Raw genomic sequence first — 25481 nt, forward strand, 5'->3', positions numbered from 1 at the left:
CTTCAGGGGGGGCGAGAGGCCCCTTCCCTCTTGTCACCGGGTGGCCGCTGAGAAGCGGGGAGAGGCCCCCGCTTGGCCTGGGGGCCTTCGCGCCTCCACCCGTGCTGACAGCAGGGGTGGGCTCCTGCCATCTTGGGTTTGAGCCTACCTCGGTTGGGACCGGTGCAGTGGATGAAGCTACGGGTGAAATGAGGGGGCTGACGCACGCAGGGGGTATTTCAGTCATTGTAAGGTGGCAGCCGTCTCTCCTTTTTTTCCATCGTGAGAGAAGCCGGCGATGACCTTTTTATTTTTACGCAAAAACTGAGGCTTTCAAGTGGTAGCCTGGTGCTGGCAAGTGAGGTGTTGTGATTAGTCGTGGTTCCCTTAGTGGGGTATTAATGAAACAGAGCTTTAAGTAACAGAAGCATGTGAGGGCACGTGACAGCATACCACTATTAGTAAAATAAATTAAAAGCAAAAGCCTGATGAGGTGATGATGGTAGTTCAGTAAAGCTAGCGAGTTGTTTCTTCTTCCAGGCTTGCTCTGAACCTTGGGCTTTCTACTCCACAGACCACGGCAGTGCTGGGTCCCCTGCTTATTCCTGAGTCAGCTGGCAACATACAAACCTCATTTGTAATTGCACAGCGACAGAGGATTGCTCATTTCCTTCGCAAAGGACATGTGCCTTTTATATGTCGAAACTAATGCACCCGCTGCTGAGGACGCAGCTGAACAACGACCCTCTTGCCCTTCGGGGAACTTTTGTACAGGTGATGGCAACCCGCCCCACAGTGCGTTTTAGGGGACAGCCGCCCCAAAGGCTGCCGCCACAGCAGTTCCAGCAAAGCTGCTGCTTCGCGCGGGGGAGGCTTTGGGCTGGGAGCTGTGGCCTGTCACACTGGGAGTTCGGTCGGCTCCCAGTTTTGGGTGCACGTTACTAACCCCGTGCTTCTACTCAGGGCTCCGGGGGGGGGGGGAGGTGGGGGAATCCCCTCTCTGATATTTTTAATGTACCCCGGGAGCCAAAAGCCTGTAGGAAGAATTAATCCCCTTTCCAACCCGGCCCCCTCCCTCGCGTTAACGGGTAGCTCCGGTCGCGACCGAGCCCGCAGGGACCCCGGGTGAGGGCCCGGCTCAGGTGAGCCGCCCCGCCGGTGGACGCGGCGTTACGGGCCCGCCCGCAGCTTTCCGGGCCGGGGGGGCGGGGCGGGGCGGGGCGGGGCGGGGCTCCCGCCGGAGGGCGGCCGGGGCCGGGGCCGGGGCCGGGGCGGGGGGCGGCGGCGGCGGCAGCGGCGCTGCACGGCGGGCGGGGAGCCCCCAGCCGCGCGTCCGTACGCCGGCGCCGCCATGCCGGGGTACGGCCCCCCCCCACCGCCGCCGCCGAGGAAGGTAAAGGGAGGGGGGGGGGGGGGGGGGGGGGAGGCAGCCCGCCGACGCCTGCACAAACGCTCGTCTCTCGCGGCGCGGGGGATCGGTGCCGCTCCAAATTCCTTTTTCTCCTTCAGCCCTTAAATTGGCTTTTCTTTCCCCCCCCCCCCCGCCATCCCCCGGTACTGCGTTCGGCTGCAGACACGGAAACCGCGGGATGGGAGGTGGGTGAGTAGAACCCCCCCCCGAACCTCCCGGCCGCTGAGGGCACGGCCGCTCGCCCCCGCCGCTTTCCCGCCGGGTCGGGGAGGGCGGCTGCTCCCTCCGTGTCCCCCCCCCCCCCCCCCACCCGGGGTGCGGGTGGGCCGGGTCGGCTGCCGGAGCGGCCACGGGCGGGTGGGAGAAAGGCCGAGGGGAGCTGCTGAAAAGCCGGCCCGAGGGGTTCGGGAGCGATGGGGCGGAGGAGCAGAGGCAGCCCAGCCACCCGTCGTGGGGCCCCTGGGTGAACTCAGCCTTGGCTCGGGCTCCGGCAACAAAATAGATGAGGAAACGCTCAGCAAATTCGCTGGGGGAAACCTGGGCTCTACTGGAGCAAGCAGCAGAGTCCTGCGTTTCAGCAGAGCTCTGAATCCCTCAGTGCTCACAGCTCTGCATTTCTCTCTTTCTGCTCTGGATAGCCTGCTTTTTCTCTTGCTTTACCTTCAGCAGTAAGAAACCTACACACCTGGGTGCAGACTGTAGCTTAACAGGGTGGCATTTCTGACTTCCACTTGGGATACATGAGAATGTTCACCTGTCCTGGGGAAAGAAACGCCAGCTGCCTTCCCGTTGTGGTACCCTGGGGTGATGAGCACTGATGGGTTAGTCATGGAGTTGGTGGAGGGGAACGGGGACGGATTTACAAGTTGTCTGTTGCCGTGGTCCCAGGGTGTCAAATCCAAACTGGAGGGTAAGCCGTGCAGGGTGTCGTTGGGGTGCTTTTGGAGGTTTTGGTGTTACAAGTCTCCAAGGAGCCTGGATCTTGATGCTTGGTGCTGGAGAAGGGATGGTCTAGTGGGATCTGGGGCTTTCTGACTGCTTGGGGCTGCGCTGGAGCCTTGCAGGGGCAGGTAGGAAGTGCTAAGCATGGGCACTTAATCCAACTCTTTTTACAAAAGCACAGTTTGTTTCCTGGACAGGTCAGCAAGTTGTGTGGGAGCTGTTCCTGACCCTGAGGTGTTCCCGGCCGCCTTTGCTGTTGCCATTTAAGCAGGGTTGTTGCTTTTGGAGAGGAGTGTCTCAGCTGGGAGGATAAAGAGAAGGGCAGAGGGATTTCCATGGGGCTTTCATTTGCTACTGGGAGGGGAGCTGCTGGTGTTGCTGGTGGATTAAAAAGCTGTTTTCTGTGTTGGCTGCCACCTTAGCTGACCGCTCATTCTTGGTGTGTGGTAGCGAAATCCTATAAAGTGTACTGGCTCTATTTCTGAACCACCAGAAAGGGAGTCGTTACTGCATCCTGCCGGAGGAAAGGAATGTGTTTCCTCGACCCTTGTGTTGTATTCTGAATTGTTGTCATTGGGGTAGTGTTTGTGGGGTTCGGTGGTGGTTGGTTTTGGGGAGGGTTTTTTGTTTGGTTGGGTTCTTCTTTAAAATAATCCAAACAGTGTTCCGGCGTGGGAGAATGGATATCTACCACATTGGGACAGACTTGGAAACAACTGAAAACTCTAAGTATGGAATTGAGAGGAAAGCCACAGGATTTCCCAGGGTAATACAGCGCCTCTTTGAGAAACGGAAGAGAAAGCAGTGAAAACAAAAGGGCGCTGGAGCGACCCGGGATGTGAAAAGCAGGCTGAAGATTTGTGTCTCAGCTGGGACCTTTTTTTTTGCCTGTGGGTGGGAAGGTTGTGTGCTGAAGCCTGGATTGCCCTTTGGCATGTCCCTGTCCTGACAGTCCACGTAGAAGTCGCTCCCTGTTGATCAGCTCAGATCCCCAAGCATGATGTTCCTTGTAGACCACAAGAGCGTGTGGAGTGTCCCAAAGTGCTGCTTTTGGTAGCGTCCCCAGCTCGGTGCCTTGGGAAATCTTGTAGGACATTTTTTCTGCAAGGACAACCACGTGATGCTTTCTGTTCTCCAAAAACAAGGGCATTTAGATCCTTTGTCAAGCGCTTACAATATGCTCGTCTTTCTCCCATGCCTGGTGTATTTACATATTAGAAATGCTAATTTTGACAAAGGTATGATAAATACTGTGTAAGCTGCAAGGCTGTGGTTTTCAGAAGTAATCTTAATTCAATAGGAGCTTTACCATGGAGTGATTCTGAATATCAACCATAATAATTAATTCGTATGGACTGGAATTAAAACCTCTGTTTTGCTGGGTGCTCTGAGGGCACAGAGGCAAATGCGATCCTTGCATTGAAAGAAATTTGCCAGTGAGATCTTCATGCAACAGGGCCAGACTCTTAAACACGGAGAGATGCTGGGCATTTCAGAAATGCCTGGTAAGCGTCATGTTCTTTTGGATCCCCCTGAATGCATCACCCAAGGCAGCTGGTTCTCTCTTCCTTTTGTAGCACCTGACGTTTATTTCCTGGGCTGGGAGCATGCTGAAGCTGCTCCTTCCGAAGCGGAGGCCAGACCAAGGAGAGAAGAGGCTCTAGTGCACCATTAAGCCCGTGAGAGTGCAGAAGAACCTCTCTTAAGCTCTTGTTGAGGCTGGTTAATTGTGATGATCAGCACTCTTAGGCATCCAGAACTGGGGTATAAGATCTTTAGGGAAGCATTTTTTAGCGGAAGGATTTAAGTACTAGTGGCTGATATGTCTGTTGGCAGGATCCCAAGAGCTGGCTGGAAGAGGCCTCTACTCTGAAGGAAATGCTGAAATAGGACTTTTAATGAACTCGCATAGCAGTTCCATAAGGACTGAGAAGAGTCTCCACAGGGAAGAAAGGAGTGGGATGTAACTAGAAAGAAATTCCTTGTTGCGTTCAAGTTCTGACAGTAAATGAGTGAGCCTGGTTTTGCCTAGATACAGCTCACATAACATTGCATCTGAGGGGTACTGATCTGTAAGCACTGTTTTACCCAGACAGGGCTGGAGAAGAGGCAATGTTTTCTTGATTGTGGCTCTGAAGTGCAATGGCAAGGACAACAGCACACTTATCTTACTTGTGGGATTTTTCTCTGGTTTCCACCTCGAAGTGGTTTTACCAGTTACTGGAAATGAAAGCAAAGTCTGAGATGTGTGAATACACGTGCCATTGCGTGGTTCCAGCCCAGGTTTTAGTGAAGAGCGCTTTAATTTTCAGTGTTCGTAGTCAGCCTTGCGTACACCATATGATTAAATTCCCAGCTCCTGGCTTCACAAAGGCTGTGCTTTTGAAATGTAAGCTTCCGCAGGGGCCTCGGGTGATCTTGAAACTGGGTGCCTAAGACTAAGAAGCTAGAGTCCCTGGAGCCACTGAATCTCTACAACCTGTTTTTTTCAACCGAGGGCCACGGCCTTGGGTGGAAACCTGGCACAGAACAAGCTGAGGACCAGTTCAAAGGTCTCTGTTGTCAGTGTAGCACTAACAGGCATCATCGCTACCTTACATAAGTAAATACTTAAGGTCCTGTAGGCCAGTCCTATTCAAGATCTGTCCCAGCCTTTACGTGGTTCACCACCTAACTGGATCAAGATACTCTGTGTCTGTAGACGTGGGACTGATGAGGTGGAAGTCATAAGGCCCCAGTCCGGTTCCTTATCGGAGCAGTGGACGCTTGCCTGCTGCTCGTGCGAGTCTTTACCAGTTCATGTGTTTTAGTGAGGCAGGAGCTCAGTGGGAGCTCACGGCACAGTGTCTGCAGGGAAGCACCTTTGGGGCTCTGCCGTCACTGCGGTCCTGTCCCTCCTGTGCCAAGACAGCTTTGAGCAGCTCTGAACCACATCGTGTCGTTCCAGCCTGCCACCGCTGCAGTGGCCAACAGAGGTTGTGCTCTTGGGATAATCCTCATGTGATGGCCAGGGTATGCTGAAACCCCCTGGGTTTGTGCTGCTCGGAGGTAAATATGTTGTCTGAACATTGGCTGGTCAAATGTGGGGTGCCACGTGTGTGCAACAAAGACCCCAAAAGGAAGAAATCTTCCTTTCAAGAAGTTCGAAACATGCGGACTCCTTTCTTTACTGCACATAGCATGTGTTGAGAACTTTATTTCTGTCTTTTCTACAAATAGTACTGTCCTGTGGTAAAGCTGAGGGGAAGTCAAGCGTAGTTGGAAAGATAGAAGCTCAAAAGTGTAATGTCCTGCTGGAACAACTGCTGTGAGTGCTGGTATAATCTTCATCCTTTGTTTCAGTGCTTCTTCCCCTCCCCAGGTTAGGGAAACCAGCTGCAGCTGGCAGTTCTAGGGATTTAACAGGTCAGGTTCAATAGTTACAGTGGTCGTTAAAGGTCAGTTTCTACTAATTAAAAAACTCGATAGGAGTTAGTACATCTCTGAGGCCTTCTTGTATATTTTGTGCGAGGTCATCATCCCACCACTGGGGCGCTGCCAGCCGGGTTTGCTTGGGGTCTTTTGGTTTTCTTTTTTTTTTTTTTTTTTTTCAATTGCTCATGCGAGCGAGAATTTGGCTGGAATGTTACCTGTTGTCTTTATGTGCTGTTACACGTGTTCTTTGCTGAACGTGAGATGGGTCTGTGTCGGCCATCTGATGAGCAGCTCCTGGGCGGTTGGGGGTGAAGCCTCGGGTTGCCCGTGGGGAGCTGGGGGGGCCAGGAGAGGAGGCGGTTGCCCTGCGGCCAGGCTGCCGTGTTCAGCCTGAGCAGGAGTCGCTGGTCCCCAGTCCCCCCCCCTGCCTTGCACTGCAGCCAAAGCTCTCGCTCGGCCCTGTGCTCCTGGGCTGGGAACCGGCAGTGTTTATGCGATGAAAGGGAGCAGAAGATGGCTTTTCCTGAGCACTGCCTTTGCCCGTGCATGTGCTGGCCCAGGGCCAGGATGGAAACTCTCTCCTCATGAGCAGAGAGAGGGAGATGGGAGGGGCAAGGGATGGAGAGGGGCCCAGAAGCAGAGGGAGTTAAAATAAAAACACCGACCCACGCAGAGAAAAGCCTCTAGCAGATGGGCCTGGCCATCCCCTGGGTTCTTCACGCAGTTGGCTTCACGTGCACTACTGGCGAGATCCCATCTAGGAGTGTGGGTGTGGGGCATGGATCATCTCGAGATGCGTGATGTCGGGTCAGAGTAAAGGGCAAGCTAGGCGGGTAAGTTAGTTTTAGTTCGGCTCTATCTGTGATGCCTGAGGTGGGGTCGGTGGGTTGCCTCTGGTGCCGTGCCATTAATCAGGCAGATGCTGCTGCATGAGCCGCTGGAGGGAGGTCACTTTGTTTTCAACGGGGGCAAGCCTTGTCTCTTTCTCCTCTATAAAATAGGATTGCTAATGCTGACGGAGGTTTGTTTCGCTGCCCTTGTCCCTTCTAGCACACATACAGCAGAGAGCTATCCATCTGGAGTGAGACTAGTGTAGCGATAAGTTCTGCAAGTAGATGCTGGCAGCTGTATTTTCCTATGCCCGGCTCCTCATTAGGCATCGTGGTAAGTAATCAGATTTGCTGAAGAGTTCAGCATATGCGGTGGTGGCCTTGCTTGGAAGGGTCTTGCCTTGGTTACATGTCTGTGCAGGAGACTCTGCCTGGCAGAAAATCTGGTCTCAGAAAAGCAGTCAGAAAAGATTGGCCCTGAGCTCATTTGAAAATCTGGCCCAGACGCTGCAAATGTCTAGAGCTGATGATGGTTAGGAGCAGCTCTAGTGGGGAAAGGTGCCACCTCACTTGGAGGTGGACGAAAGAGTTCTGGGTGGGACCCTGCCAGGCACTGAGACTCGTGATCCTGCAGATCCCTGAGAGCAGATGGCTCCTGACCAAGTTCAGGCACATAAGCTGTGTTTCCAGAAACTTACTGGGGACTCTGGCAGTCCACCAGAGAGGCTGTTTCAGGGCTCAGGGACTTAGTGCTCTTTGTAACCAGAATAATTTTAAATGGCTAGATGCTCTGTGTTTTAATTAAATTTCCCTTTGGGAACAGAAGTGGTGAAGTGTTTCTGTGATCCTGCTACACTTAAATATTTTGTACCGTGCCCCCAGTTTGGCAGATCGTTTAAGCAGACGTGTAGGTCCAAGTGCATGCTTAAATCCACCCAGCAGAGCACTTTGGCTCCCAGTGCAGTACCTCATTCCTGCCCAGAGAAGTTTGGACTGGGATTCATGCAAACTAATTGAAGATAGCAGACTTTGAGCATAGGCTTAAAATTAAACACCTGCTTCGGTGTTTTCCTCTTCACAAGTGGTCTCGCACACCCAGCTGTATTCTGTGGAATCATTTTATATTAGCGATGTCCTTGAACATCGCTTTCCTCTTAATATCCTGCGAGACTTCTTGCCAAGTGCTTGCTGACAAGTCATGTTACCGTGAGCAGTTCAGGTGAGATGCTGTCACAGCCCTGGTATTTTGCTAGCGTTGTGAATAGGCATGCATATGTGAATGATTAAATCAACCCATCAGGGTGTCATCTGGAGAGGAACAAATGCTGAGCTTGCTTTTCAGGCAGGGGGAGGATGAGATCCCCCTCTATTTTTTGCTGAAAGCTTTTCCCCTCTGCAGATGTGCAGCTGCTGTAGTTCCTTGCCAAAAGCTGGCCGTGACTTTCAGAGCTGGGGAACGTGCACACATCTGTTTGCAGAGGAAAGCAGCAACGGGGCTCGGGTCTCCTGTCCTAGGGGATTATGTTCTCGTGATAGATAGCACTGACCGTCATGGAGGGAAATGGCAAATTTCACAGGGCACTGTGAGGGCACTTCATAAATATGAGTTTGCTTGCTAGTGTCAGCCAAACACCACCTTGATAAATTATAAAGGAAAGAGCTCCCAGAGACTTTTCAGTCTATCGGAGCTTTTTCTTTAAAAAACCCTCACAGAAGCTGGGTATATTTTCCACATACAGTGCATTACAGCTGCAAAGTGGGCGGTGAATATAGGCTTCACATTTTCTTTTAGCTAAGAGTTGAGTCTTGAGTTATCCAGAGCTCAGAGTGGCTTAGTAGCAAAGGGCAATAAATGCCTCTTACTAAAATCGAGAAGAGTGTTTTCTCCAGCACACGTAGCACTTGAGAAATGAACATCTTACCTAAAACAGACCCTGAGGCATCCTCCACAGTCTACTGAAGTCCATGGGAGCTTTTTCTTTAATTCAGTGAACTCAGGATCGTAGTTGAGAATCTGGTTTTCCCTGCCTTGGCATGTTAGGCTGTGTGTGCAGCAAGCTGTAGTCAAATTCTGCAAAAGAATTTCTTACTGAAAAGAGATGTGTAAGGTATTGAGCTTTTTCCAGATGATGTAAGAAGCCCTGATCTAGCTGGCTGCCATTTTCCAGCTTTGTCACACTCGGAGAGGATTGAGAGGTTCCCTACTGGGAAACCAACACATGGTAACCGTTTTTTGCATCAGATTTCTGTCCCTGAAGATTAATATGAGTGACTGCAAGTTGAAGTTTTGCCATGGTGTCACTTATCTCATGCAGCAGTCCTGTATTTGTGTTGTTGAAGGATACTGACGGCTATTGCCACTTGCTCTGAAAGCTTGCCCCATCAGTATCCTCTTGTTTGCACAGTAGGAAATTTCTTTGTAGTGCACACAAATTCAGTGAGAAATCAAGGTTTCCCCTGTTAAATTCCCAAATTCCTCCACTAGTTAAAGACACCTTTGGGTGTGTTTCAAGGAAAAATAGGATCACCTCTAAAAGACACAAATTCAATGAAAAGTCCGAAGTTGATGAGGTTGGGGTTCTTTTAAACTAACTTATTCTGACACGTAAGATATTTCTTCATGTCCCACTTGCTTAACGTTTGCTTGCATGGGGTAAAATTATTTTTCTGATCCGAAAGAATCTGGAAACATTATCAGAAACAGAACACTTGCCCTGTCAGAGCAGTAAAGGACTTCAACTCTGACCAGCAATCACTGTAAGAATAACAATTCTAGCTTTCCTGTTCTTCAAACCAAACTATTCACATATGCCAATCCCACTCCCTCTGCTCGTTCATGCTGAAGGCAGCCTTTCATTAGATGATGAAGATGATTGTTGTTGTTATTGTTAGCAGAACATAACAGAACAGACTATTTCAGTTGGAAGGGACCTACGATGATTATCTCTTCCAACTGCCTGACCAACTCAGGGCTGACCAAAAGTTAAAGCATGTTGTTAAGGGCAGTGGGGCACCGACCACCTCTGTAGGAAGCCCGTTCCAGCGGTTGACCACCCTCCCAGTAAAGAAATGCTTCCTAATGCCCAGTCTGAACCCACCCTGGCGCAGGTTTGAGCCGTTCCCATGTGTCCTGTCACTGGGTCCCCGGGGAGGTGAGATGGGTGCCTCCTTCCCCCCTTCCCCTCCCCAGGGAGCTGCAGAGAGCAGTGAGGTCGCCCCTCAGGCTCCTTTCTCCAAACTAGACGAGCCCCTCGCAGGACAGGCCTCCCAGCCCTTTCACCGACTTTGTTCCCCTCCTCTCACACATGCAGTGGTAGTATTTTTGTTTTACTTCAGGCTCCTGGTCAAGATCTAGGTTTTGAAAAATCAAGCCTGACCTTGGATTACATTGATTTTTCTGTCTTTCTATTTTTAAGTAAAAAGAAATTTTAAAAAAAGCCTGGAAACAGGTAATCACCAACCCGTTCTTTTTTTCCTGAAGGACTTAAGAAGTTCAGCCATCTCGCTGTTTCTGTTGCACATTTAACTTTTTTTTTTTTTTTTTAAAGCTAGTGAACAATACTTTGCAATAGAGGAGACTGTCGTATGACTGCCTCGAATTCAGACTTACTCAGAAGACTGTATAATGCAACTTTTCCTAAGCAGTTGTTTCACAGAGTCAGCATAACTTGGTGATGCACTGATGAAGCACAGCGAGATGTCTGTGGATGAGATCACCAGAAAAATATGGTAGTGTCAACTGTCATTGCTCTGTTAACTTTAGCAGAGCAATGACCTGGGAGTGAGGTTTGGGGCTCTTTGGAGGAAATTTTGTGGCATTTCTTTTTCAGTTTTGTGGTTGAATTAAAAAAATATATCAATAATTATTTGGAGAAAGGTAGCAGAGTAGACCCATCTCTTCTCTTCCCTCCTTTTTCCATTCCAGAAAAAAATATGATCGGAAGGAGGAAAACCCTAAACAAAGTGTTTCAGCTCCTTCTGAAGGGGAGGTTTAACACGCGCACCCCAAGTCTAGCTAAATTTTGGTAGGTAATGTTATTTCACGATAAAGAACCTGACTCTTGTAAGCTACCTTCAAATTACATCAAACAGTTTCTTGAAAGTTTCTCTCTTTGTTGGGTTGGTTGTTTTTTTCTTTTTGGGTTTTTTTTTTGGCATACTGAATTTAGATCAAACTTGGCAAGAATTGTTTCAGTTCGTCAGAAACCATAAGTAATTTACTCGACACTCAACCCTGTTTGTGATTTTTGCCAATTGAATTGCTCAGACCGGGCAGCTGTATCTCAGCTATGTGAGTGCATCTTGCCCAGTTAAGTTGGGTTTTGATCAGGTAAGAGAAACAAGCACTTTTACAGTACAGTTCAGTTTGTGAGATGCCTACATCAGAAAGAGAGAGAGTACTTCTAGAGCACAACTTACCTTTTGCAAGTATTAAAGAGGCTAAAAGAGCAGCTCGTGTGGCCATTGAGAGCTGGCTGAGAGGGATCAGCCCGTTGTTCTAGTTTAGTTCTGGCATAGAAAATTATGTTTAATCTGAGGTATCTGGGAGCATATTTGCCGTATAAACTGCTTGCTCTTATCTCAGTGTACAATATTTTGAAGTCAGTCTTGCCAAACATATGACCCAAGGTAGGGCTGATTTCTTATTCATCATCATTTTTACCCATCATCAAAAGTCAGATTTGTGTGAAGAAAGTCTAAAGAAAAGTGATTTCTTAGTTTTATACGATAACTGTATTTACAAACACGATGCATCTCCCATATTCGTTTTTCTTAGGAAGGCATATGAGCAAAGATGACTTCTTGCTAACCTGTTTCTAGTACCGAAATTTCTCATCTCTCTTATTTTTCTTTTTAATATGAATGCAGTGAACCCACTCGGAGAAGTGGATGACAGATTTTTGTTATGTAAATACTATCCAGTTTGAATGTTTGAGTTATTATATGTGGAAGAGATGAGAAGAAGAATACCTACTTGAATGCCAAACATTTTTCTTACCGGCCGAGAAGTAAATTGAATATGGCATTACACAAACTCTTCTTGCACCTCTTCTAATTGAAGAAAATGTTTGGGAAATTTCCCTTTAAAAGATCGCGTTTAGCTTTAGTTTGCCAGTAGTGTCTGTATACGTTCTCTTTTCAATAAAGGAAATCTAGGTGTTATCAAAAGATCAGTTGTGTTCGTTCACGGATAATTGAAGCAACATAGTGCAGCTTCTACCTTTGCATAAAGTAGGTGGTTCTGGTGAGAAGTATCTAACTGGCCTGTTCGTAGGGTACCTAACCTAGAGAACATGTGCGTTTGTTAAAATAACAGTCTTCTGCAGGGAGAAAAACATTTATGGACAGCCTCTTCCCTGAGCCAGACCTTTCGAGCTGCGTATGCAGTGCTGATGTTTTTTGGGGCAGGGGGTTGAGGAACCTGTGTATCATCACCGAAAGGTCACCCGTATCCTAGCGCTGGTCATCGACTGCGGCAGACCTCAGCTCTCACCCCGCAGGAAGCCTTTGTATTCTTTTAACATCCCATGAGAACCTGTAAGACTTGTTCCCTCCCGGGAGGTTTTATGGACTTGAGCTGAGGGGGCTCTGCTTGGGTTTCTGTAGGAAGATCTGTGTTGGTGAGGAGCAGAAATGAGCTGAATGCGGAGTGTTTGGTGAGAGGAACGCAAGCCACACCATAATCACTGGAGTCAAATCAGTACCTTCGGTACAGCTAGGGTTTCTCCTTGCATTGGACTGGAAACAAGTTGTTTACGAGCATTTAAGATGAAAAGGGTTGATGTTTATTGAATAGTTCAGGGGACAGGGGCTTCCGCAAAGGGTTTTACTCCAGAAGACTCCTACTTTGATAGTTTGTTCTGGGTCCTGTAAAATCCGCCCTCATGAAATGCGTTCAGTGCTGGCTGCTTTGTAGTGATGAGTTTTTCCTGTGCACAATAAACAGTATTGGGGCCCAGTCCAGGACAACATTCAAACATCTTGGGTGGAGTATGCCCTTGTGGTTACCCTGGAATACGAAACTTGGATGCACGGTCTCTGGGCTGGAAGCCTCTATAAGAATAGCTCTGCTTCGGTTGTGAGATAAGGGCTCGATGGAGGAAATCGTACATGGATGCTCTGCTTCTGCTCTGTTATCAAACAGTTTGATGGATATGAAATAAAGTAAGCAATGGAAATTAGTGTCCTCTAGAGTATCTGTTGGCTTTAGCACATCCCTTGGAAGACAGTAGTGAGCAATGTGTGCTTGTTTGATAACTCTTCAGTTTCTAGGTTTTCTGCCATGAGAAACCCAAAGAAGTGCTTCAGCAAAGCAAAAACCTAAATCTCCCAAATAAATGCTTTCAGTATTTCTCCATTTTGCTTTTGTTTTGTGGTTTTTTTTTTTTTTTTTTTTTTATTCAGCTGTGAATTAACTTTCAGGCTTTTTAAAATATTTGTACCCTGATCTCTCAGAAAGTGGAATGAATTTATCTTTTTCTAATAGTGAGAATTTACAGCACTCATGATTATTTGCCAAAGCAGCCTTACTGGTGGATTCACAGCCTCCCTAATAGCTTCCCCTGAACCGTTGAAGTTTGTTAGGCACTACAGAATTACTGGGGTCAAAAAATTGTGGAAATGTGTTAGAGTTAGCATAACTGTATGTCTTGTTTTAGTGGCCATTTTTTACTGCTTGCTTGCTGGTTGGTAGAGAAAGGCAAAAAAAATATCTTTTGGGGAGGAAAAGTAATAATGGTTTGAAAGGGGGGGGGGGGGTTACAGTTTGTTTGTTTTGTTTTGCACAGAGAAAATAAGCGAATTCTCTCTTTTCCAGTAATTAATGACAAGTTATCATAGGACAATCCCTGATGGAAGGGATTGCAGGTGGTCTCTACTCTAGCCTCCTGCTCAGAGGGGTTCAGGTCCGAGCTCAGACCAGTTTGCTCAGGGCTTTGTCTGGCTGGGTCTTGAAAACCTCCAGCAATGGAGACAGCAGGGCTGTTCCAGAGCTGCATTATCCTCATGCTGAAGAAAATTTTTCGTTATATCAAGCGTCTATGTTGTTTCCACTTGTTCCCATTGTCTCTCATCCAGCCAAGGGAGAATCAGCCAAGGAATCTGCTTCAGGTCACGCACCGTGCCACACCAATGGTTTTTGTTTTACGAGAAGTAAAATGTTTAAAAAGTCATGACAGAACGTGGAAGCATGGTCTCGTTTCTGCAAGGGACCGGGGCACCGGGGTGGCAGTCCAGATCTGACTTGGACGTGCATAGGTGCAGAGCATCCCTGGGTCAGTCTGTCCATTTTCCAAGCTGCCAGGGTGTAAGGAAGCTCTTTAGACCATGTCTGCATTAATCACTTCTCCTGGAAGTGCCCTTTTCAGGACTGTGACCTGTTAGCTCAGACATCTCCCACATTAGCAAGTTCTGCTGGCTCAGGGGAGCTGGGTCTGGCACCTGGTAAGTGCCAGTTTGCGAGGTAGGTAGGCACCCAAAGAGGAGGATAGATGTGCTCCCAGTTTTCCCAGCAATACCGAGACAATGTCTCCAGTTGCAATCAGTGAAAAAGGAACGCCTGCTTACAAGTCTCTGTAAATGTTAGTCGTTCTTACAGTGTTTAAAAAATACCTGATCCTCCATTGGTTTTGAAAATGGGTCTTAAATTTCCAAGCTGTGTAGTCACTTCTGAAAATTTTACCTTTTTCGATTTATTTTCCCGGGCCTTTTCTGCCACAAAGGTGGCAGAAGAATGTGCCGCCAAGCCAAGTGTGATGTCTGCCAGCATTTTTGCCTGTCAGTACCAGATCTTTTTTTTCCCTCCTGCTACATAGTTTTCTTTTATAGTCAGAAGCTGTACCAAAGCCCGTGGGGGAGAAGGTGTGGGTGGTTATATGCAATAGACTTGTTCCTGACGCTTTACCCTTGTCCAGTGGGTCGTGTCCTTCCTTAAGCTGTTTTGTGCTCAGGTTGCTAAATGCCCGGTTACTGAGAGAGCACAGTGATGTGAGTTGGTTTTGTGTTTGTGTTGCTTTCTTGTCCTGGGTGCCAGTGTCAGTGCAGGGAGAAGCCCTTGTGTTTCCCCAGGCCGTTGCCCTCCTGAGACGTTCCTCTGCCGAGTCCCTTGAGCGGTTCCTGTGCTCGGGATCACCCGGAGAGGGAGAAAGTGTCGAGCTGCACGTGAGAGTGAAAGGGTGGAGGAGGAAGAGTGATTTTTCCCTAGGATTTGGGGCTTTTGGTTAGGGGTTTTTTCCCACTTTTTACTGGCTGTGAGTGTAACGACCGCTTAACCACATGGACCCGGCTCGCTCCATCCCCCCACGCTTCCTCTCCCTGGCAGAGCACAGGCTCTCAGATTTCCTCCCAGCGCGGGCGGATGGCGGCTCTCAGCTACATTCCTCTTAGTACAAAAGAAAAGGAAAAACTGCTCTCCACACGGGCAGATGGCCGACTGTTTCCTGGCAGCTCTGCTCCGATGTCCTTTTTCCTATTGTCCTGACAAACACACGCACACATGCACGCATACACCCACGGAGAGCAGCTTTCCTCCTGGAAAAATAAATAAATGCGAGCCCTCTTTGGAGAGGTTTTTCTTCTTTGGAGCTGTGCAGATTTCCTCCTTGTGATGGGTAAATCTTTGGTGGCTCATGTGCTGCCTGGCCCTGCTCTCTGCTGAACGAGGGGAGATGGTGTGCTGCACCATGGCTGGAAGATTTCCATGAGGAGTAAGATCTGCAATAAGCAGATTCTGCATTTGTGATGGCCGAGCTATGTGGGAGGGTGAGGGTGGGGAGGAAAGAGGAGGTTGAGCAAGGCAGGGGGAAGCAGGGTCTCCAGAACCAAAAAGCAATCTAGAGGTGACTTGGGCTTCAACTCAGAAGGTGATGCTTAAGAGAGAGAGACTGTAGCAGCCAGTTATGGACTCGGAGCTGGTCCAGGAAAGCCTCCTGGGGCATGCAGCTACCAGGGCTCTGCAGATGGTGCCCCGAGGTCGTGGTGATGGACACTTCAGGAAGCTGTGTGCTAAATCCTCGTCAGGAGGAGCAAGAGTCAGCATCCTGCAGGGTGAAGGCCACCGAAGGAGAGATTGTCTGAGGGTCCGTTTGTCTTCCCCGATGATAACTTATTTTGGAAGAAGTTGAGGTTCTTCATTTTAATGTTCTCATTTCCTTTCTGAACGTGAGACAATTTGTCTTCCTGCCAGGAAACTCTTTGCAGAGTTGCTCCTCAAAGGGACCTCTTTGGGTCCCGTTTATGCTAGAATAGCAGAGGTTATTTCACCACATCGAAAATGAATTCTAGTGTGGTTCATGAGCCGAACACTTTATTTTAGTGGCAGGTTGTTTCCTATGCTGTCAAATGTTTGGGTTTCTTCTAAGCGTAATAATAACCCTGAATTCTTTCTAATTCTTTTTACACTAGAAGTGATTTACTGTTCTAGTGGGACTGGTATGTTTGTGACACAGCATTCCTACCAAAAGAGATAAAGTATCTACACCAATTGGCTACACCGATAAAAATGTCTATTTGCCAATGAAGTTTCATCTTTGTTGGGGACTGAAGCCAGTTCCACTGCATCTGCTAGGAATCCTGCCTCTCCGTGTGGCTGGATAGATGGTTCTGCTGGCAAACGTGTGCTCGTCTAAGTCAGGTCCATATTTCTTTTGTTTTATTCCATATTGACTACAGTCATCTTGTATGTGGGTAGTTTCAAAGCCAAAGAAAACAGGTATGAAACGCCGGCTCCACTGATGTCATCAGCAAGCTCGTGTTCGCTTCAGTAACACAGGATTCACCACTAATGTCTTCTTCAGACTTGACTTAAAGTAACTGAATTTGCATTTATCAGGCTGCAAAGCGTAAGTAAATATTATCCCACTTTTAAAGAGGCAGAGCAACCCCACTGTGTGCACGCATGCACTAATGCAAGATCTAAAACACAAGGAGATGATCAAGTCTTGCCAAGAACTGTCACAGAAGAGCTGTCTTCTCCTCCTGCCTTCACTTCCCAGGGTCTTGGTTTCTCCATCTGGAATTGTATTTTTTTTTTTAATCTTTTGTTCATGACTTCCTTGTAGAAAGCTCAGCCTGAAACACGTCATTCTACCAAACACTGTAATAAGACTTCATCTTAGCAGCCAGATTGAGAAATACTGAATCTTCTTCCTTCCCATGTGAATTTTTTTCTTAGTATTTGTAAACCTACCTGTGGGAGTGAAGAGTCATCGTGTCTCTAAGCAGTAATACAAACCATACTCGCCACCACAAAGAGTAACGGTATTTACCTTCCATACATGCGGGACTTAATCTGTGCTTGTGAGCAGTGAATTAGAAAAAGTGTTGCTGTTTTGTTTGAGATGGTCATGTAACATCCGACCACTAGCCCTGGAAATGCTGTTTTCCAGCTGAGGGTGTGGTTGCCTCAAGGAAACTGGAGGGATGTTGAATACCCTTTGAGTTGTTGAGCTTTTTTTCTGTTTGTTGTGTATTTAGAGGGAAGAACAAAGGGAAAATAAGACAATGGGAAATATGGAACAAGCTTAATAATAGTGGGTGCAACGAGCCCCACCTTTAACAGAAGACAATTCACATTGTGAGACCCTGTTTTCGATTTCTGTCTTCAGGTCAATTTTTTTTTGTTTGTTTGTTTTGTTTTGGTCTGCAGTTTTCCATGCTGAGCATTGCTTCTGGCTGAATTACCTTTGAAAGCCTTCAGCCAAAATGTTCCAGCTGTTTCAAAGAGTGAAGCTAGGGGAGAAAAATGTGCTGTTTTCCCTACATTAGAAAGTACACCAGGCTTTTCTTTTGCTAAGATTAATCTCATGCTTTGAAGCAGAAATGTTATATGCTGTTTGGATCAGGAATTTGTCCGTTGCCACTCCTGTGTCATCTCTACCTTAACTTTTCCAAGGCTCTCTGGGAGGAAAATTTCAACTGGGACATGGTCAGCAGAGGTTTTTATTTTTAATAGCTGAACTCTTCAGTCGTCTCCTTGTCCCTGAATGTGCTGTCCTTCCAGCTCCCTGTGCCAGGCAGGTGGCACGGGTGCTGTCCCTGTGGAGCTTGACCTGCAGCCTTCAGCAAAATGGGTGGTGGAGGGAAGTACTAGGCAGGAGATGAGAGTAGTTTCTCAAGCTCCAGCTGCTTTACTACGGAACAGGGATGGCCTGAGGATGCAGTTGAGACCCAGGGTGACCCACCAATATTGCCCACAGCTTCTCGTTGCTGAGGGTTAACTTCTTTCCAAGCAGAGCCTTGTTGCCAACCCGCTCCTAACGCTGGTCCGATAATAAAGCCCCAACCTGGGAGTCGTATATGGATGGATAAATGCCATCTGCAGTTCAGAGCTGAAGGCTGGCCACCTAACCAGAGGTACAGAATGCATTTCTGGGGTGTAGTAGGACCTCCTTGTAAACGTCTGCCCAGGAAGAGTGGACTAGACTACCAGGAGTTTGTTTCTCCCGTGCCGTCGATGATCCTGCTGGCACCGTAGCAGAAAAGAGGCGGAAACCGCTTAATTTACTCGTATCCAGAAGATGCGAAGCCTGGACTGGGAAAGAAGGAAAAGATCCCCAGTCCTGGTCAGGGTCAATGATTTTGGGCATAAAGATGCGGTCCTTCTGCTTCTGAAGAAATAATCGCTACGCTGCGCACGTGTGGGTATGCAATGAGGGAGAGGTGTGGGGTCCACGCGGGATATTGACAGTGGAAGTGCACGTGTGGAGTCCGGTGTCTTCAAAGTGTAGGGGCAGACTGTCTGAGCAGGACATGTATTGTCTCAGAGAAGTGCTGCGGGCATGCAGAAGTTGTATTTAAGAGTTTAGATCCACTACAGCTCGCTCGTGGTTGCCAAAACCTGGGGAAGCGTGCAAGCTCCTCAAGTTCTGCCCTGGGAGAACAGGCAGAGAGGAGGTGCTCAAGCCAATCTAGTGTCGGGTGGCTTTGTTTTGGTGATAGTAGGGGAAAAAATAAAATAAAATAAATAAATAAAACAAACAAACAAACAAAAAAAAACCCAAAAAAAAAAAAAAAAACAAAAAAAAAGAAAAAAAAAAGAAAACAAAAAAAAAAAACAGAAGAACAAAAAAACAACTGGAAGCTGTAGGGAAGCAGCTTTTAAGGTAGTGGATTGAGTGGGGAGTCTTCCTGAAGCTGGAAGTGCAGAGAGGAGGCTGTTTCTGCTGGAGCAAGGAGATAGGACAGAGGTGGGTGAGGAAAACTGAGGTGGGGCCGAGGGCTGGGTAGATCTTAGTTTGGGCAGGGAGGGGGAAGTAGGGGAGGAAGAGTGTGCAGCTAGGAGCCATCACAGAAAATCCTTAGGGTGGAAGGGTGATATTTGGCTGAGCTATGGGTAGAGAAGGACTAACTGAGCGATGATTTGAGGGCACCAGTCCGGAAAGAGAGGGATACAGGGAAGCGGTGATGGGGAGGATGGAGAGGGGCAGAGGGGGCCTGGCTGGGATGGTGGATAGTGTGAGATTAGCAGGGGGTGAGGAAACTGGGACTCGAATTGTGACCACAGGGAGTTAAACCTGGGCTGTCTGGGCAAGGGGGGACCTGGGAAGCGTGGACTGGTATTGGATAGGTGAGGAAGATGGTATGTAACAAGGATCTGTTGTGAGGAGGTGAGAGGACAGAGGTGAGGGGGCAGCTCAGGTAAGTTATTCGTAAGATGGGATCAAAATTAATTGTCAGGCTCGACTGGTCATCGGTTCGGTGTGTCTGCCATCTCCTCCAGTGTAGCAAAGGGAACCTGCTATGGAGGTGAAGCTGGATAATGTAACAAGTGAAATGGGATCTGCAGGGGTTCCTTGCTTAATTTGGCAGGTCATGAAGGAGAAATGGCTAGGAACCTCCTCACCTGCCCTCCCCAGAGCACTCTGCCATGTTGGACAAACCCTGAAAGCAGAGTTTTTGCCAGCTACAGCCAGCTGTGTGTTCCCTGGCCTGAGTGTCAGACGTGGGGCCGGCCCTACGGCTGCTTGTGAAGGCAGCAGGGATTGCACTTAAAACAGTTTGAAAAATCCAGTCTTGCTCGTCCCTCTACTAAGAGCAAATTGTAGTCTGTGCAACTCAGTTTACCATTTATATGGTGAGCAACAAATGTCTTTGAAGGGAAGCAGTGAGGAAAAAGCAAAATATTCAGTGAATATAACCCAGCAGTATGATTTCATCCCTTCCATGTGCTTTGCTGCTCATCAGGTTTTCCATGACAGGTGATTGATGTCACTATCCAAGCAGAAAACCTTTTGCTTTTCCCCCCTTTTATTTCTTTACTGGTTTAGTGAGTTGAACTAGCTAGCTTCCTAGCCCTTGCGAGCTCAAAAAGGGCTTTACAAGTATTGGAGCTGATAAAAAGGAAGCAGGAACAAGAAGAGAGGAAAAAGTAGGCACGCCCTTAGTCAATGTTAGATCAATCAGTTTTTAGATCTGATCAGGCACGTCCTTTACTAAGGACAGGGATGAGCCCACGTTGCTGGCAGTGAAGGGAGGAGCAGGGGCCCAGGGGGAGGGAGAAGCAGGGCAGTCCCTCTAACAATAGTAATCCTTTAAATCAGGTTAGTGACATGTAAGCGCGCAGCGTTTGTTCTGTGGGCTTAGAGAGGGAGGAGGTCAGCGGAACGAACTGTATCGTCGAATCAAAGACGTATCCTAACACACAACACAGCTTTTCTGCACGCAGGCTGGACACCAACGCTGCGAGTTTCTGCATTCCTCGCGCTGCGGCGTTGTTCCTCTGACATGGGGCGCGTGCGCAGAGAGAGAGGCTGCGCTACGTTGATTCCACTTTGGGGTTTTTGAAAATACAGTTTTGTTATGACACACGGGATTCTCTTGACCCCCCTTGTAAGCCCTGTGGTGTAAGATATGATAGATCAAAGGGAGAAGTTAGGACAGAAAGGGGCAAGGGGAGTAGGAGGCTGTGTGGGATCTGGCTCTAAAAGGTAATGTAGGAGTATATCACTTCCCAGTCATCGGTCCTTCGTGGATATGTTTACATAAGTTTATCCTGCTGGGTTTTTCTTCTATAAGAAATGACTTGGGCCTTACTATCTCCAGTTAGGTTCCCATTGCAAGTGTGATGAACTGAATGATCCCACTGTTCGTGTCTTCAGACTCCATGGCCCACGGGAGCCTCGCGTGGCCCAGACAATCAGTGCTCGCAAAGAGGTGGCAGTTCACCTAGCCCCAAACCAACTGCCCAGCACAGGATGGCAGCGTAGCTGAGGTGGGGAGGCACCCCTGGAGATAGCTGAGTCCCCCCCCCTGCTCAGAATGGGGTCACGTAGAGCAGCTCGCTCAGGATGTTGTCCAGTCTGGTTTTGAGTATCTCCAAGGATACTCCGCAACCTCTCTGGTGCTTGGTCACCCTCTTGGTTAAAAAAGTTTTGTTTTTTTTTTTTTCATGTGTGAGCTGAATTGTCCTTTGACTGGATGCCACTGAGAAGCCCTGCTGTTGTGGAGGTAGCCCGTCCTCCCTGACCTTGGGGTCCGCTCATCCGCAGGGCTGCCTGCGAGAGGAAAGAAGTGGACTTCGTGGAAGTCCTCTGAGGAGAAACGGTTGCCGCCGTCAGCTGGGGAAGGCTCCTGGCACGTGTCACGGAGCTTTGGGTCAAACACCCTGAGATCAAGTCTCAGAAAACCCCTGCCTTGCCGCTGGGTTGGCATTGGGCACCTCCAGACAGTGACTCCCCCACTGCAAGCATCTTCTTCCACCGAGGGAGCCTGCTCTTGGATCCTGTTGCCCTTCTTGGCTCTAGCCACGTCCCCGCTTCTCGGGTGTCCTCCCTGCTCTCCTTGGGCTTGCCCCCCTGAGGTTGCGCTGCTGCTGGGGAGCTCAGGAAGGTGACGTGCTGGGACACTGCCCGGTGGCCTCTGTCTGCGTGTGCACAAGCACGCATCCTCGCACCCGCTTCTTCCACCGAAGGGAAACAGGCTCCAAACAGAGCGAGGGCTGGGGGAGGGAGCCTTGAAGGCTTTAACTGTTGGCTTCCCCTTACTCACGATTTTCCTGTTAGTGTTTTGTCTTCTTGGCATCCTTCCTGTTCTTTATATATGTATGTTATATATTGTTGTCTCGTTGGTGCTGTCTGTATGTTGCGTCCTTTGTTCTGTAAAGCACTGGAGCAGGGAGGTGGTACTTGCAGGCTTTGTCCGGCTGCTCCGGGTTACTCATGGAAGTAGCTGGAGAGACTGTTTCTGTGAGCACCAAGAAGAAACGCAGCACGACTTTTTTTTTTTTTTCTTCTTGGAGTAGAGTTTGACCAGCTGTGGGTCGCTCCTGGCGCTGTGAAGCCTGTTTATATGCACCAACGGTGCGGCTAATATCCAGTTATGAGCTTAGATCCGATTTTTGTGCGAGGCGCAGAGTAAACAGAGCAAAGGAAATCTTGAGACGTGGCCTCCAGCACGCGACAGTGGTCGTACCCATCCCCAAACCACCAGACCCTTTGAGGTGTGCTTAGTTTATTTCCCACGAACAAAATAGCACAGAAGGGTAGGCCTGGGAGGCTTGCTGCTGTCGCTGCCCGGCCTTACCAGGGATGAGATTCCCCGTGGGCGACCTGTGTGTGCTGGCAGCATGTTTCTGATGATGTAGGCTGCGGGGCATTTGGGGCTCCTCTGGCTTTTGTCATCGTCTGGTGCCTGCCCCGAGTGCAGCGGGCAAAGCTGGTTTCTTCCTCTCCCTGAAGCAGTTTAGCTCACGTTCCTCTGGAAGACTTGTCTGTCCTTTGGGGGGGTGGGAGCGTGCCTACTGTCAGCGCCTCTTTTTTTTTTTTTTTTTATTCACCACTTGCTTTGGAAACGTCGCGCGGTGCCTAGCGCCCCGAACCAGATGCGCATACTCCAAAAGCGTTTGGATCGGAAGCGGGGAAGAGGGGGGCGGGAGGAAAACTTAAATTAGAAGAAAGCCAAACAGCTATTGCTGGAGACAGATGATTACAGCTTGTTTCAAGGCTGTTTCCTGCATGCCAGTGATAGATCAGTAAACAAACGCCTCTGTGCGAACACAAAGCGGGCAGGAACTCTGTTTGGAAGAGAGAGGTCGGGGTAGGTCTCGCTTCGCTTGGCAGCAGGAAGCCCCTATCACATGGCCCTGGGAACGGTGAGGCCGGGTGCGCGCGGGAGATGCACGGAGAGGCTTCAGCTGGGAGACTTCACATCCTTCCCAGGGTCCGGCAAACAGGTCTGAGAGCTCCCTCCCCATCCCTCTATCTTCCCGCCTCCTCCCCTGTCCTTCCTTCCCCCGGTTTAATTTTGAAACGATATCAGATGTCTGCTTTGTTCCCCCAGACAATGGCAGGGATGACTGAATAAATGGCGGTGGTAAGGCTCTCCAAACGGGGCTTGGCATCTTCTCTCTTCTTTTATGGCCGTGCTGCTCCAGGAGATACGTGCCAGGAGCGGTGGCCCTGGGCTCGGGTTGCCTCGGGGCTGCGCCTCCCACTGCGGGTAGGAAGTTCTTGTGTGGTTTTTAGAGGAAGCAGCAGTCGGTCAAGAAGTGCCAACTTGATGTATGTACGTCCTTCTGGGGTTGGCTGCTAACTGAACTCAGCCCCGCTTGCCTTCTCCTAGGCGATTTGTAGGGCCGTGGTCACGCTGCACGTGAGGTGGGAAAGCAGAGCAGTGTTTTGGGTAACGCTTCTGAGCCACTGGCAGGGCTCCCTTCCCCACCCCTACGTGCACAGTCTCTCATGCTCTCTCTCCCCGCTTCCCTCCCTCTTTCCCTCCTGTCCACCACAACCTCATCACCTCCCTTGTGCTGGATCGGGGGTGTGTTGGACCCCTTCCATGAGCTGCTTTGTCTAAAACTCACAGCGCCGCGGGTCACAGCGGGGCTCCAGAGAGAGCCTGAGCCAGCGCACAGTCAGGGCAGCGTGTGGTCGATCACAGCAGAGATGTGGGGAGACAGGAGGAACAGGAGCTCCCCTTGCCCTTTGCAGTGAACTGCCGTGATCGTTCCGGGTGCCTTGAGGAGCCAGACCTCAGTAGAGAAGATCCACCGTTTATTTTCCTACTGGAGGCAACTCTCCATCACTGCCATCCCAGCTTCTTGTCAGGTGTTGGCAAGGCCTGTGGGTCAGGCCTGCGCGTCATTTCGGGTAACCTCATTAACAGAAGAGATGATCTCATCACCTTTGCAGTTCATTTGGGCTTTGTATTGGCCCCAAGCAAATTATCTGACTATTGGACTAATTGGGAGGTACCCTATTATTTTCTGCTATTTTATTCCAGAGGTCATTTTTTTTCCTTCATGTCTTCCAGTGCGTTTGGGTAAATATTTACTCATTAGAGCAGGAACAGCTAACGTGCTACAGTAATCCCCTAGGTGATGCTGCAGCCACCCCGTATACGCTGCTGCTCGAGGGTGGAGGGACAGCAAACCGTGTATCTCCAAGGGGTGACTTTACTCCCTGCTGCTCGAGGGTGGAGGGACAGCAAACCGTGTATCTGCTAGGGGTGACTTTAGTCCCCCGAGCCGCGTGTGTTGTCAGTGGGTGTGTTGGTAGGTACCCGGTTGTTGTCACGTTGCAGCACCTGATGTGTTGCTGCTCTGTCAGCTCCCGGCCGGCTCTTTATCCAGCCTAGTGTGAGTGCATTGCCCCGGTTACTCCTGCCACTCGTGGTGGCTGTGGGGGGCACACGTCCCTCTGGCCTTTGCTCCAAGTCATGCTGATCAGCTCCTTGCAGCCGTGCCCCTTTCACGGGGGACTCCCTTTTGCAGCACTCAGCAGCTGGTTTGTGCTTCGCTTCTGCTCACCGAAGGTGATGGGGTCTGTCCCAGCCACTGCAGATGAAGAAAGAGTGCGCCTTTTATTCTGTATTATCTTCTTTTTGGCCTCTCCCACGGGAGGTAGTCAGGTACGTGACTGTGCTGAGCACCAGCACGCATTTGCTCACACTCAGACGTTTGCTTTCAAGGCACTGTTTGTTAGGGGGCTATTGGAAAAGGCCGAGAGATGGATTTTCCTGATGGGGAAATTGTGGGATCTTACCAAGACGGAGGAGCTCATCCCAAGCGAACGTTCCCTGTAGCAGTGGAGCCACAGGGGTTGTGTGTATGCCGACCCCCGTTGTTGTTCTATTTCTTACTGCTAAAGGCCGTGCTGAGAAGCTCCGGCCGCTGCCCCCGCTGTGCGAGGCACTAAATGGGTGATGAGTGAAGAGCCCATCCCTGCTGCAGGGATGTTGTAATGCCAAGCGCAGAGCAGCCTCTGTTGCAGCTTTGCAGGAATCTGCTTTGGCTGCCTGGATGAGTCACTCTCTGGCCAGGGACGCCAGCGATCGTTAGTTTTTCATTATTCTCAATCCATAACAGTTAAGGGATGGATGAATAGGTTCGGTTCCTCAGGCTGGTAAATTTTCTTGACAGTGTTGCAAGGCTGCTCTGTGTCTAGAAGTGAAGTGAGTGTTTGTTCCAGTTGCTAATGAGGAAGAGAAGCCAAGGGGGTTTATTGTCTGGGGAAAGAGAGTCCGCTAACTGGTTAGCAATGAGCTGCCCCGAGTGCGTACACATTGAGTTGACCCAGAGTTCACTCCTCGCCTCAGGAACGTTGCCAGCGTGGGATAAAGGGAGAGAGCGAAAACTGCAAACAAACAAGACTGATTTTTTTTTTTTTCTTTTTCTTCCTCCCTTTCTTCTTCTCTCTGCCCAAAATACTTGTACAGTGGAAACGGGAGATCCTTTTGTTTTTTACTGTTTCTGGTGTGATGGTTTTTATTTTTTTAAATGACAAGAACCTACTAAATTTCCCAAGGCACTCGGTCTTGTTGCCAAATGCTAGGCATGGCGCAGCAGCATCTGGCAGACCAGCCAAGTGGACAGATTTGAGAGGCTTCAGATTTTCCAAGTGTTGCGTACAAGATGGTGAGCCTGTTGTTATCGCCATGCTGCAAAGCGGGCAGACCACCCTGAGAGGTGA

General features: G+C 49.2%; 1 protein-coding gene across 3 annotated transcripts in view; it reads left to right on the plus strand.

Annotated features, from left to right (window-relative positions):
- The first annotated feature begins 1223 nt into the window (after window positions 1-1223).
- The window catches only part of DENND2A (DENN domain containing 2A), a 61542-nt gene continuing 37284 nt past the window's right edge, over window positions 1224-25481 (plus strand). The window contains exon 1 of one of the 3 annotated variants that reach the window (XM_042795298.1): window positions 1224-1372. The gene's annotated coding sequence lies outside the window, so the exon portion shown is untranslated. Of the gene's footprint in view, window positions 1373-22723; window positions 22745-24188; window positions 24421-25481 lie in introns of those variants that run through there. The other 2 variants (XM_042795300.1, XM_042795299.1) reach the window with 2 other exon arrangements.

This window comes from Tyto alba, unplaced genomic scaffold (genome assembly GCF_018691265.1).
Source record: "Tyto alba isolate M040663 unplaced genomic scaffold, T.alba_DEE_v4.0 Super-Scaffold_21, whole genome shotgun sequence".
Lineage (NCBI taxonomy): Eukaryota > Metazoa > Chordata > Aves > Strigiformes > Tytonidae > Tyto > Tyto alba.